Source organism: Lonchura striata, chromosome 7, assembly GCF_046129695.1.
Source record: "Lonchura striata isolate bLonStr1 chromosome 7, bLonStr1.mat, whole genome shotgun sequence".
NCBI lineage: Eukaryota > Metazoa > Chordata > Aves > Passeriformes > Estrildidae > Lonchura > Lonchura striata.
In genome coordinates this window covers 5,182,885-5,198,097 of record NC_134609.1, presented here as the reverse complement: position 1 = coordinate 5,198,097, position 15,213 = coordinate 5,182,885, and the positions used below count along the sequence as shown (strand labels likewise).

At 39.9% G+C, this 15,213-nt stretch overlaps 1 protein-coding gene across 1 annotated transcript in view; it reads right to left on the bottom strand.

The window, feature by feature from the left end:
* LOC110473331 (uncharacterized) overlaps positions 1 to 15,213 on the bottom strand; it is a 206,225-nt gene that overhangs the window by 22,340 nt on the left and 168,672 nt on the right. The window lies entirely within an intron of this gene.

Sequence of the window (15,213 nt, the reverse complement as noted above, 5' to 3'; positions counted from 1 at the left end):
AGGGGGTTATCTGCAGGGGGACCCACTTCAAGGACTCTGGGATGTGGCTGCAGTGGATGAGAAGAAATACAACCCAGGAAGGCTGGATTTTCTACCATGAATAAGTACCTTCTCCAAGAAACTGCAATTTAGTCTCCGACCATCAGATTTTTGTCATTTTGTTCAATCACTTGATCAGGTTGCTCAAAGCCCCATCCAGCCTGGCCCTGAACACTTCCAGGGATGGGGCATCCACAGTTTTTTGTGGGGAAAGGGTAGCACAAAGGTGTCACAACAGCAGAGGAGGACTTCTTTATCCAAAGGCTCCCTGTCCAAGCCTGCATCAAGCTGCATGGACGTATAATAAACTGCTTTTTTAATAGACCTATCTAGCTGGATTTGCTAGAGAAAAATCTTGAAGTTGAGTGATTTATTCAGTTTGTAAAAAAAAAGAAAAAAAAGTAGAAGGCAAAGCTTTGTTGGATGAAAGATGCCAAACTGTTTTAGTAAAGCTGCTGGGATGCACGGGAAAATTGGCTCAAATGCACATTTCATTCAGTCTCTGATATATTGCTGTTTGTTTACATTTCTTCAGCAACTAAAAATGTACTTAAGTAGGAAAAACGTTTAAGAAGATTTACGCTACTCTCCTAGAGCAGGCTTTCACAAGACATGGGCATTACTCTAAGTCAATTATTTTTTGCTTCATTGTCTTTGACTGGGTTGGACTTCTCTGCTCAGTCAGTGAGAGCTGTTACAGAGCTGACAAGAAATTTCCCAGCTGAAAAACACACTGAGTGCCAGTGGGAACTCCCTGAGTGAGTTTATATCATCAGGAAGCCACTGTGCCTCTTCACAGTGGAGATGACAGGCTGAGGCATGAGGTCTCAAACAGGCCCATGTGTGCCTTGGCCACAAACCACATTTGCCTATTTTTAAGGCATCTTGCCCTAAGTACCAACCATAATTCAAGAGGATTTTCAAATGAGCTGTCTTTTCTGGGCTGTTGAAATGTGCTCTCATTTTCCTGTGTGTGTAAAATGAGAGCACCTGGCTTGTTTACTACAGGAAGAAAGCACAAGTCATCACCAGCAATGCTGCTGTAACCTGGGAGATTTGAAGCAGGAAGCACACAAAGGTGACCCCCTTCAAGGTACATGTCAAGGAACAGAAGAGCTGGACATCCACCCACCCCAAGGAAGTGAAATACCTCAGAGCTCTTTGCTTTCCAAAATTTTCTTGGGTATATAACCTGTCAAGTAATTTGCAGAGTAGAGCCACCCTTATGAGTCTTCATCATGCAGAAATTATTTACATTAAATATATGCAACTTCCCACTGAAGGTTCCAGGCATCCAAACAGATCAAAGCTGGATATGAATCAGGATTATTATCAGTAGTCAGAGTCCCCTTTTCTGTCTGCTCATTCCTGTGGCCTCAATCCTTGACATGTAAATGCCACCTGTGCCCTGCTGATTGAAATGGATATATCCATAAATTCCTTCCAGCTTTATGGCTGATCTGTAGACTTTACTGAACTATGCCACTTGCACATCTGATGGGTTTTGCCTACACATTTCCCAGTCTCCATTTGTCCAAATTTGGCTTGGACAGAATCACTTCCCTGTAAAAGTTAAAAAAGTGGAGTTCTTATGCCCTAAGGTCAGAATTTTGTCAAAGCACAGATATTTGACATAACTTTTTAAGGCTATAAAACATTCAGGAGACTGACAGCTCCAGACTGTCATTTGTTTCAGGAGGATAACTCAGAAAAGTTACTAAGGTTGCTTTTAGGCATCTAGTTTATATTCTGAATTTGATTTACCCCTGAATGGTCCTTTGTAAGCCATTTATGTTTCCCATTTAAAATAGAGCAGCTACAAATTCTTCTGTTATCTAAGCATGTCAGAAATGAAAATTAGATTGTTTTTTGCATTCCTTTTATCACACCAGCTCAATTGCACGCCACACATGAAAGCTTGGTCTCTGCTTTCTTCTAGCCAGAAGCACTTAATCCTCTTAATGGGTGACTCACCCAATTTACTTAGTCTGGTCAGATAGGAAATCATCTGCACAGCCAAAGAATTACAAGCATGGAACAACACTGCATGAAATTACCTCATGGATTTCCATATGGATCTTGCTGTCTACAAGACTATCCTACCTAATAAGCCCAGGGGATTCAGATAATATATTTACAAACCCTACTTTCATTGATTTTTTTTATTTTTTTTTTTTTACTCTTTCCTCTCCTCATTAAACAAGACAGATACCCAATTTGAAGGCACTGGTTAACAGCTAAAAGCAACTTTTGTAGGCTTTGTAGCAAGTAGGAGTGACAAAAACACCTCTTCTCTCACTTCCTGTAGGTCAATAAAATATAACATGATGAACCATCTGCTGCTGCTTGTATAATGGGTAAAGGCTGGAATAACACATCAGAACTAATCTAGTCTTTTCAGGGTTATCTCCATGAGTTTTAAATGTAACCTCCCACTGGCTACATGAAAGAGCTGACTTAGCTGTGGAATAGCTGAAGTCACTCTGCCAACAATTTTATCTGCTTCCATTCTTACCATAACCAACCAATGAGGCAGTGAAAATATCAATTAAATTACCAGAATTACCTTTAGACATTTTCACAAGCCCCCAAAACAGGCTAGCATTTTAACAACATGAACAATAAAGTAAAAACAGGGAAGATTTAGCATGAAGGGTCACATCTTGCACTTGGGATTGCTGACATCTGGAGAACCTCTGGGAAGGACAAAGGGAATTTATCTGCACAGAGGCAGATGGGGGGTGGATGGGGGTGGGCTGAAGAGCCCTGGGCTGTGCTGCAGGAAGGTAAGGGACATCCCAGGCTCCCATATCGCTCCTGGAGGGCCAGTTGGACATGGGGGCAACACAGATGCTAACACCCACCCCAGACATCACTTAACCCCGTAAATCTGGGAGCAGCCCAGCACCCTGCTGTGACAGCAATCACCTTTTGAGAACCTGTCCCTGCCCAGCTGGGGGAAGCACCCACCAGCTGCTAGATAAGATTATTCCTTGCCTCTCCTCAGGCCATGAGGCTCTGCAGAGAATGCAAAGTCTGTAGGGAGGACTGATGGGATTCTCCACGAGGCTTTGTAACAGTGGTCTGTGCCTTTCAGCTGGTGCAAAAGCAGAAACACAGCAGATTAAACTCCCACTGTTCAAATTGTATGAAGGATAAGGGAGAGGGTTTAAAAAACAGGGCTGTGATGCAAAGGGATGTATTCAGATGTTCTAGCTTACTCAGTAGTAGAAATTACATTTAACTAACAGTAAGCATATTCAAATAGAATTAACTTTAAACCAGCTAAATCCATAAAATATCTTCAGCCTAATTTCTAAATACTATTATTTAATTACTGTATCTCTTCTGATATCAATTTAAGCAGAAAATTTAATCTCTTGAGGCATGTTGAACAAAGGCTCAAACATTAGCATCAGTATCTCCTTGTTGTTTCCACAATTATCTTTCTTAATACTAATCACAAAATACAATTTGAAGGAGTATTTTCTTTAACTCTTAACTTGATTTGAGTTTTTAACTTCAGCTGAAATTTAAAAATATATACAAGTAGTATTAGTCCAATGAAACAAAACTAACACAATTTGCAATCTCCCGTCCATTTGCAAATTAACAAACTAACCATGCTGAAAAGAAAGTGAAAATCCTACACATGTAAATGTTGTAAGTCAGATTTGTTGTTGTGGATATTTTTCTTTCTTTCTATTTTTCATCCCCTGTACAACAGCAGTGGCACAATTCAGCTGAAGGCAGCCTGGCAAACACTCAAACAGTGGCTTGCTAAAAGGAGAAATTCTCAGACTGTTGTTTCAGGGACTTTCCTTCATCTGCTTCCTCATATTGGTAGCTAAACCTACAGTAAGAATATTTTAAATATTATGTGTGTTTGTGGTTTTAGCATAAAACAAAGGGATTACTTAATTTCTCAGCATTTTCATTAAAAGCTATTTTCTAAGGTCTTCTAGGGCTGCTTGGAACTGAAGCTGAGGACAATTTTTAGATATTTCAGAGCTTTATGAAGTGTCAAAAATGCTAAGTGATAAATGCAGCTTTTTTAACTCTTCCTTTTTCAGAGCTCACACATCCCAGAAGACAAACATTAACAGGAAAGTTTGTACAATAAATCATGGCTGAGATTGATAAATACAAAATCATTCAAAACCTATCAGTGAGCTCTTCAGAACACCGATGCCAGTATAATACAGTTCAGTTGCTGGATGAAATTTGCCTAAGCTCAGATGGGGTTATCTCATGTGCACACAGATTAACAAACCCATTGCAGTGACATTAGAACTTTGCAGCTCTAAATGTAAAGTGCCACAGACATCTGGCAGCAGTCCCACTGCAGGGAAAAAAAAATTTAAAAATACATTATTTCCACCTTATAAAAAGCAAACTTGGCCTATCAAAAAGAATCAAGACAATACAAAAGTCCAAAGCACTGGCAAGCTGGTGTCACCTTGCTGCAGCCAGGTGGCTGCTGCTACTAGAGCTGACATAATCCTGTGCTTGGAGCACACTCTGAACATGGTTGTGACTTTGGACTAAACTCTGTATACCAAGGGAAGGATGTCTTCTTCCTCACTGTCCCTTTCATGCTAGACCCTATCTTTAAGATACTTAACCCACCCAGCTAAGGGGCATTGATCTGGTGTCTCATGCTGACCTCCACATTTTCTCAGTATGGCCTGCACCTAGATATTTCCCATCCCATTGAAATACAGAACATCCCTAATTGGGATTAACTGCCTTAAGTGGGACTGTCATGCATTTCTCATGAGCCTGCTTTGCCCTAAGGCAATACCCTACCTTCCCATCCCAGGGAGCTGGAGGGTGTCAGGAGGGTTCTGCCCTCCAAGTATGGACAAATTTTTCAGCAAGACCAGTCCCTCACTATTCCTGTCACTAAAAACATGTAAATATTCTTCAAGAGAGTGATTTGTTGTCCACCAATCATTGTATGTTTTCCCTCGGAGAATACAGAAAAAGGGGTTCAAAGAACACTAAAATGCAGTTGTGTACTAAAGCTTAAAAATACCCCAATCCCCAGCCTTTTCCTAACTACCACACTGACATTAGAAGCTTCTTCCCAGTTCACAGACTGGGGTTTTAGATAAGCATTGTGACTCATTATTGATGAATATTATGTATTCTCACAATGGAGGTACGTGGCTATAAATCAGGAACAATGTGTAATCCAAAGATGTCTGTCACTGGAGTGACATGTCACACAATTGACACCTCAGGGCCTCCCAGGCTCCACACATGTATCAGCCTCAGCAGTGTCTGAAGTTTGCCACAGCTCAATCCTCCACACATGAAAACGTGCACCTACCCCGTCTACAAAAACAGGGCTGAGATCATATGCCCAGCATCCCATCCTCACTCAGACAGTGCAGGAACTGAAAGTATTTGTTTCACAGTTGAAAGAAACAGGGAAGACCACCATCAAATGGTATTTCTTTCCATGTGTATTGTTAATGCATGCAAACCCAATGGGAAGAAATCACAATGTCTGACTCAGTTCAGAAGGCTGAATTATTTCTTTATTATAACTATGCTAAAATACATTGATATGCTATATAAAGGGAGGATACTAAAACTACATACTACTTTCTCTGACTAACTCAACTCGTGACCCTCTCCCTATAGTCCACACCTGGATGGATTGGCCATCAGGCTCAAACAGTCCTCACCAGAATCCAATCAAGCAATCACTCCAGGTAAATAATTCTCCAAACACATTCCACATAGGAAAAACAACAAGCAGAAATAGAAATTGTTTTCTCTTTCTCTGTGCACCTCTATGAAAAATCCCAAGAGGCAGAGAAATGTGCTTGCCACACATGTGTAAGCTCTTTCTTTTACCAGTTGGTTTTGCAGAATCCTCTTCTGCTCTTACGTTTGTTTCCAAAGCTGCTTTACCCCACTTGGCCAAAATATTCTCTCACTGTACAAACTACTGTTTCTCCTGGGCAGTTCACACTAGCTTAGCTTTTCTCCTCTCCCTCAGCTGCAACATTACTCATGAATATCCATGCCTAAGCTGCATAATTCAGGATTAATCATTCCACTCTGATAAATGTCAGTGACTTTTGCTCATCTCTTCAACATATTTTTACTCAAGGGCCAAGTAAATGGTAATAGCCAAGGATAGCTTTATCTGGCAGATAAAGGGCACTCTGGAACTCTAAGGATAGTTCACAAAAGCGCCAACTGAATTGAAGAAAACAAACACAAACCAATTACCATACATTTATGACTTCAGTAGTTACTTCCCATCCTCCATTAATTATTTTTATTTTTACAACCTCATAAAGAAAAATAATACAACTTGTCTTTCTAAACACAGCAAACACCTGAACACAACAAATCACCTGAAACATTCCCTGGGTGCAATTTGTGCTTTCCAGAACTGGCAGGTGCAGGCAGTGAAGGTGACACAAAGCACAGGTTTTGGAACCTGCTGGAGAGCAAGGCCTGCCAGCCAAAACTGCCTGCACCCTCAGCATCACCACACTCCTGCACTGCCCTGACCCCTCTGCAGTTTGCATTTTGCTCACCTGCCCTACCTGTGCACTAAAGGCACAGCAACAAGCAGCACAGCCTGGCTTTGCAAACATCAGCACATCAGGAGATGCAAGCCACTGCTTTAAAGTGAGTTGTTTCAGGCTCAATGCTGCCCTTTCTCAGGAAATTTCAGCAGAATTTAACCTGGCTTTGCTGGCTGCAGCCTTGGTGCTGAGACAGGCCAGGGAATAGCAGCAGCAGCTGAGAGGTGAAGGAATTGGGTGAGCTGTGCTGAGGGAAAGGAGCTGCCCTGAAAACAGCCAGCCTGAGGGACAGGGGATGGCTGAGCTGTGCTCAGCCCTAGGGGAAATTGTGTGATAGTCCTCCTGGCTTTCTGTCACATATAAAATAAATTAAACAGGAGCCTCCTCTTTCTAGCAAAGTCTGAATAACCACATCTCAAAAGAGGGACAAATTTTCCTAGGAAAAGCTTGGGTGAGGACAGAACATCACCACTCACAAAAAGCCAGATTTCTGACTGAGAGGGACGCCTTTACAGCATCTTTGAGAAATAAAGCTTAAATATTCTCACCATTTTCCCTAACTCCAGCTACAAAGATATCTACTAGGAAAAGAAGCATTGCCTACAGATATTGCCATATAAAACCAGACAATTTGCTCACAGACATGGGAACAGCACATTCTTGAGTGGGACAGACATTTCAGAGCCACACAGTTATGGAAGCAGCTAAAACACATACATGGGTTTCAGCAGGAGCTGGTAACATAACACTGGGAAATGCTCTCAGAATATTTCAATGGAAAGTGGACACTCAGACCTCTTCAGAGCCCCTTATCCAGTCAAAGATCAAACTGAGAATTTTTTTATATATGCTTTGAAGAAGAAACAGGAATATATTATGGAAGACTACTTTCTTTGCATTTAAGAAGACCTCTCACACACATTTGCCTGAATCAACACGTGACTCTAAAATAACTGGTCAAGCAGTTTCAACAGATCAAAAACAGCAAGGAAACAAGACAACTGCTTAAAAATAAAGTCTCTTTTTCTCTTGGGGAAGTAACATTTTTTGCTATGGAACTCACACAAGCTTACTTTTTAACACAATCTCCTGCCCCCCACAAAAAAATAAAGAGCTTATATTAAACTGGCTAGTTACTTACAGTGGTTGTCTCTTTCCTCTCCATCCCCCCAAAAAATAAAACAAAGAGAAACTTTACTCTTATTTAACCTGAACTATATTTCTATTCCAAGCAAACTAACAAAAAACAACCCAACCCCACCACTCTGCAATGCCTATTTACAGGCATTTCATAAACCAAGTAAGACAATACCTTTTCTAGCTCACTCTGGGGAGAAATAATCTTCCTTGCAGCAAAGAGAGGAGTCCCAGCACAGCTGGAGGCTCAGGGATTTATGTCCCTCCTGCCCTCACCCCTTGTTACTCATTAGGGTTGATTGGTGCTCTGCAGCTGAGCCTAATTAAGGCTCACAAGGCTCAGGTGTGAGCAGCTCCTGTGCTGGCAGGTGTGATCCCATACTGGCTGCCAGGTTATGGGTGGTGCCCTCTCAGAGCAAGTTTTGAGCCTTTCCTTACACCAAGACATGGGTGTCTTGCTGAAAATGAGGCAGAACGTCATAAAAATGTAGATCTGATTTAGCACTTACAGCAATATGGAATTATAGGCAGGCCTTAGATTTCAAAAGCAATACAATTACCTTTTCTTGGGTAGTAGAAAGCCTAGAGACAACCAGGTCTCTTAAAAAATTCATGTGGTTTTCATGCCTTTTTCCTTTCTCCATAATTAGTAATTATCTTAACATGTGGTTCTGTTTAGAGTGACACTCCTGTAAAGTTGATGGGTGTGCATTGAAAACACCTAAAGAAAAGCAACAAGAAAGGAAAATGAAGAAACCTCATATTACTTGGCTTTCCCACCTACAGTGCAGTGTGCCTATGAATACACTGGTATTTTACTTGTTTCTATTCAATATGCAAATTCTACATTGTAGATAACACACCAAAAAAGAATAAAAAATAAGTAATTTATTTTGTTTGGATTTTTTTTTTAAATGCTTCTGATTTTTTTTTAACTGGAGAATGTGACTTATATTTCTGAACATATGAAGACTGGAAATGCCTCAGCATTAAAACACAAAGGGAATTATTTCAAAGCTTATAAATTCCATAAAACATTTAGATACATTTCAAATCTAAATGAGCTGCTGATGAGAGTTGTATTTTGTGTCGTGTGACAGCAGAATCCCGAGATCCTTGTTCAACCATGACTCTCAGTGAAATTTAGCAAAAGATTATCTGAGCCAAGACAGCACAATTCAGTCCCAGAGATTTCTCTGCAAGGCCCTAGGGCCAAATTCATTCTTGATTTAAATCAGACCAGCAGAACTGAAGTCGATAAAATGCCACTGATTTATATCAGCTCATATTTATTGCTATAGCACCCATGCTTACTTCCATGCCCCCACTGTAATCATTCTCCACTGTTCATTAGGTGCATATATAAAAGCTGACAGAAAGCACAAGCCAACTGACTGCTCTTTGCAGAGCTCCAAATGTCAGATTTCCCTCATTTGCAAACAAGGTCTGGATCTTACTAATGATGGTGGAAATAAAGATTCCTACAACCCAGCCCCATGCTGCTCCATTGGGATAAATGAGATAAAAATCAAGAACTGGAACACAGAGCTACTGCGAGCATTACTGTTTGCATTGCTTTGAGGTGTGACATGCAGGGAATTTTAGGGCTGGTTCTTTCTGTGTTATCTCACTGGTAATCCAGTTCTATTTAATAATGTGAAACCTCTTAGTGACACTTCTAGACAGATTCCCTGTTATTTCCCACTAAATTGCTTTATTTCTTTTCCTTTTATCATTGTTCTGCAGAGATGCTCAAAACTAATTTGCATCAAAATGCCCTATTATGCCATTATTTATGGAAAATTACAAATCCCTACAGTGTCCAAAGACAGATTGGGGGATGCCTGGCTGTGTTCAAACAAGTGGTTTGCTGAAAACCAGTGGGGCAGCTGTGAAGTGAAACCCCTGGCAGGCCTTTGGTTCAGTTCTTGGAGTGCCTTGATGCTCCCAAGGCAGATTCCTTGGGAAGGATCCCACGTGGTGGCTCCATGCCCCAGGAGGCCCTGTCCCCTCACCAAGGCTCTCTCAGTACATCCCTAATGCTTCTTTCTTCACAAAGCTTCATACCACAAACCCTACAGGCATTTATGCTCCAGGACCAGATTGTCTCTCAGTTGGTGTAACCCCCCAAGAAATGCAAAATACCAGTAGATAGTAACTCTGCATAAGTTATTTAGGTCTACCAACCCTCTCCTCTGAAACTGAATTCCTGCTGACATAGTTGTAACCACAACCTCTTCTAGGTTGCTTCTCCAAAATCTCCACTGAAACTCTGACTATTTCATTATGTCCCTGGTAATGTCATAAACAACAGCAAAAAAAAAAACAAAAAACAAAAAACAAAAAAAAAAAACCAAACAAAAAACCCAAACAAACAAACAAACAAACAAACAAACACTTTCAATCTACAAAGCCAGTGTGGCAATATCTACCCAAATAAGCTGTCCCATTATCCAAGTGGGTTGTAACAGTTCAAAGATATAATTGTAACATGATCATTTGTCTTTTACTCTGGCTGCTTCTAATTTTGAAGGAACAAGCAATTGTACAAGTATATTGTTATGATTCTAATCTTTCTTACCTCTTTTTTGTTTTCTTTGTTTTCCTTTCAGAGATATTGCTGGAGCTTCAATTAAAACAGGCAGATCTGTTCTTGAATCCCACTGCTGCACAAAGAAGTGCTCTCAACTATGCACTATACACTGTGCTGTTTAATTTCTTTGCTACTTTAAATAATAACTAGAACAAAATTCCAAAATGAAATCTGCAACACTTGCAACCTGAAAGAAATCTTACCTGATTGAGTTATCTTTCACATGGGCTGAAGCACAGAAACTTTGGTTGAAATTCATGAAGTATAATTAATCTTCTGAAAATGTTTTTTCTCCATGCTAGACAGTTTTTACATGAGCATACCCCACTGAAAGATGGACAGATTGTTTGTAAATGAGTGAGTCAATATGACTGTGAGAGAGATGATTATTCTGGTGACTAAGTATGGTCAAGGGATGCATGAGTTTTGAAAAGTCTTTCCCCCCTTTCAGTCTAAGCAACAGATTGAATCAAAACTACAGCCCCCTAGGTGCATTTCAGTATGTGGGGCTTGATTCTGATGAAGCAAATCAGTATAAGGATGACATAAACCAGCAGTTTGTACAGCAAATTACCTACCAGAATTTTGGACCTGACTGAATTTCCACTGCAGCTATGTTGACTTTATCATTGATTTCAACTTGACTTGAATCAAGGCATTCATTACTGCCTTGAGATATTATTAAGATGCTGTGTAAGTTTCTTAAAACTTCAGAAACTTAAAGAGTATCATCTGAGCACAACAGAGCCAGGCTGCTCTTTTTTTCTTATTCAGATACGTATCTAATGGTCTTAAAAAAACTTCACTGCTTGCCTTTTTAATATCTTCAGGGAAGGAATATAATGCAGTAAGATGGGTTGAGTTTAATTTGTTGATTTGTTTGAATGTCCGTATCAGTACCGCACTAGAGTAAAAAACCCATACATACAGCTGTGTGCTCCAGCATCTATATTAAATCACAGTTTCTTATTATTAGTCAGTACTTCTTGTAACTGTACCTCTCAAAACTTTACAGCTGTACAGTCAACTTACATGCAGAAACTTCTGGCTGAAATTTTGTAGTTCAGTATTGTTTGCCTGAAATCAAAAGTAATATATATATATATATAATCTTAATTTAAATATAAAATGCCTGAATGCCCTCTGTTTTGTAGGTTGTGAGACAGCTTCTATCAATGTTTTTCCTCCGTAAGTGTTCTTGACAAAGACAGTAAGATTAAAATGCAGAAGCTTAAATGAGAACACTCATCCAGCTGTCCAAATATGCATCATATTTTCAATAGTAATAAATCCATGTTTACCAACATATACAACTGTTTTCTAAAACACTTCACATGCATAGTTCTCACTAAAGCAAACAGAACTTGTTCTGAGACACTTCAAATGAATTTGTCCCTCCACGTTCCTGTACTAATCCAGTAATCATTCCTCAAGGCTTGCTAGCTCTGCTGCCATATGGCTTTCTGTGGGGAGGACATTAGAGTTGAATTTGTTCTGTTCACAGCAGCATCCTTCACTGGAACAGACAAGCATATATTGTCAATAATCATGATGGTTCAGCTCCATTCCCCTCCGTGCACAGAGCTGACACCTTTGCTGAGTCACTCACTGTGACAGGGCTCCCTTCACATTACTCATTTCTTTACACTTTCTGTTGCCTTTTCATTCTTCTCAATTGACATCTGCATCATCACCTCCTCTAATCACCTTAGCTCTGTGACATCCCCCTTGAATTCCTTAAAACTCTTCTCAGCATTCATAAAGCAAATCAGTATGTATGACTGGGAGATGACTCTGCCACCCTGCAGCACATGGCAGCAATTATGTCATTCTAAGCAGCCAGTGTCATCTTGAATACTTAATGTACCAAGTCCTGAAAAGGCATGTGGACAAGGGCTTACACTTGAGCAGAAGGAATTAAAAGGAGCAAAACTATTGCAGAAGGGAGTGAGTCCACAGGAGAGGAGACAGATGTATCAAAGCAAGGGATGCATCAATGTATTTATGAGCATTTGTCTGGGATGAGGAAATTCAGCTGAGAAAAAAGGGACTGCTCCTGAAAAGCAGCAACAGGTGGGCTGCCTGCACAGATCAAACTCATGGAAAGTCACTGGATGTCATTTCTCCTCTGCAGAAATCCAGCTGAGGGACTACACTGCTCCATCTGGCAGAGAAGGAGTCAGAGCTACAGAGGGGAAATTTTAACTGCGGCCAAGGCATACATCTAAACATAAAAAGCCTTTCATGAGAAAGATGAAATTTAATTTCTCCCTTCTCTTTTCACTTTCCCATTTATTTTTTCCTTATGTTTTCTCATGGGAGTGATTTTCTTCATCATTACTAGCTGGTGAAAACAGTGAAATATCTAGACCATTTAGACTTTATCCCTTAGGGTCATGCCATCACAAAAGGCATTTTACTACTGTGATGTGTAACTTTATCATTTGTTCAGCTCTAATTGTGATATGGATCATATTTAATTTTTAAAATTTTCTCTTTTTAAATTTCTTTGTATATGCTTTAGGTGAACGAAATGGTCCCCATTTGTCATTTCATTATTTCTGCTCTGCAGCAGAATAAGAATTGGAAGACATCACATCCTCTCTAAGATGTCTTGATCATGCTTTTTTTTCTTTGATGTATTCTGAGTGTGCCCTTTCTTTTGTCATATGCAATGCTTTCTTGCAACAACTTTTAACAATTGTGATTGATTTCTTGGCTTTCCTTTTAACCGCAGTCTGAAACTTCTTTCGTTTTCCAACTGCCACCATACTTCAGCTTCTGTATCTTGAAATTTCCTCTAGAGATTTTTCAAATGATTCTCAAGAATCCATGGTTTGATAATTTTTCTAAATGTACCTTTATATACTGCACTTTAGCTGTATGTAATAATAAAGCATTGAAAAAGATAGACAAAACTTAATTCAGGCTTCTTCAAAATATTACTTTTGCCTTTCATATTGCCAGAGACAATTGCAATTGCCATAAGCACAGAAAGCACATGCTTGGCTTCACGTGAAATAATACTGCCATGTTTCTCATGGCTTCATTCAGCTCCTTTTCCTTGAGGAAAACCTAGGGAAGATGGAGGCACTGATCACCAAATTTATGGTCACACTGAGGACACATTAGCACTGTAAAACACCTTTCTGTGCTCAGCATAATATCAGCATGAGGATTTGAGGCATCTGCATTCATGGAAGCCATGTGCAAACACCTGGGTGTGAGCAGGTAGCACTGCTGGGTGTGCCCCTTGCCTAGGGGACACATGAGGAGCCCCACCTCAGCAAGGCCCACTGCCTCTGAGTTTCTCAGGAATTAAATTACCAGCATCCCTTTGCAATACAGTCTTCTGTGTGGAGACTCCTCAATTTACAGCACAGGTCCAACATCAGAGGAAACCAGAAATAAAAACTCTGCCCAAGACAATTCTGTGCCCAGCCAGCATTTCATTTCAGTGGTCAAGACCAAGTGAATTGTTCCTTGTCCTTCTGTTTTTGGTAGGATAAAGAAGCCATTTTTTTCCACCATCAAGGATAGTTTTTAAAAAACTAGAGGTATTACATGAAAATCAGGAGGCAGTTGAGAAGCTGGTGGCAAAGGACAGAAGCCACACAACTTTCTCAGTAGAAATTTATGTGCCTGAGAGGAACAATCTCAGGGAAATTCTCACAGACAAGTCAAGTGCAAGTTTCCCCACAACCTCAGGAAAGTTCATAATTTTTTCCTTTTTTTCTTTTCTTTTTAAAAGGGAATGTGATAAAAATACAATGTTGTTATAACCTGCAGGTTTCTGTCACCTTAATTCTCCTCCTGAATCCTTTCCTTGCAGTTTATTTGCATTTTGTGATAGTTCCCATGAAACAGGATATTGATTTATTTTAATGCACAACTTAAAAAGGCACGACAATGAGATGGAGGCAAAGAGAAGAAATTAAATATGTGAGGTAACCCAACCATGCTTTGCAGATGTATAATGTTCAATGCACAAGTGCTGGTGACATGCTGGATTATAAACCACCAGAGTTCAATGTAGATTTTGTATAACAAAGCACATATTGCTTCCTGACAGTAGCAAGAATGGACTAAGGGAGCAGAGTATCTTCAGTGAGGAGATCAGTTCCAGAAGAGGGAATGGAATGTGGTGTTAGTTGGCTGAAGGAATGAGCTTTGCCTGCTGCTCAGTTTGACTGAAATCCATAGAGGTGGGTGCATTTAACAGGTGAGAACTGCCATGAATGAGGTTAAGGCTGTAAAAACAGAGTGAAGGAGTTAACTGCAGTCAGCAGGGGTGTCTGATGCATGTAGAAATGGATCAATGTTCTTTCCTGTCTCTCTCCAATACCATATAAATCTCAATAGCTATTGGATGAATCAGCAGAAGAGAAGAACTGAAAAATCAGTTTCTCATTGACTCTCCAGGACTTAGTTCTTCTTTTTGCCTTTAGTGTTATTCAATACAGACTATTTTAAAATTAACTGGCAGTAAAATTCAATCCTTTTGGAAGTCTGAGCTTGGTTTCAAAGAAAAAAGGCTCATTTAAAACAATCTTTTCACATTCACTTTTCAGCAATCGGTTTTGAGACTGATCTGTCCTTGATACCCAGGTTGGGCAAACCCACTGGCAGACAGGTGAAAACAAAGTTTATTAAACATTCCTTTCCCATAGAAGTGTGAGCAATTAAAACATATATGCCTGTTGAAGCCTATAGTGAGGTTTTCTAACTATATAAAAGCTATTACTCATCAGCCTTCTCTATGTTATGAACTTAGATGTGATTTTAAAATAGTTTCTTAGAATATTTTGGTTTGAATACACTTCAACTGATGAAATTTACACTCCTAAGTTATTTAAAGTTCTGGAGAAGCCCCTCCACAATCTACCTCTT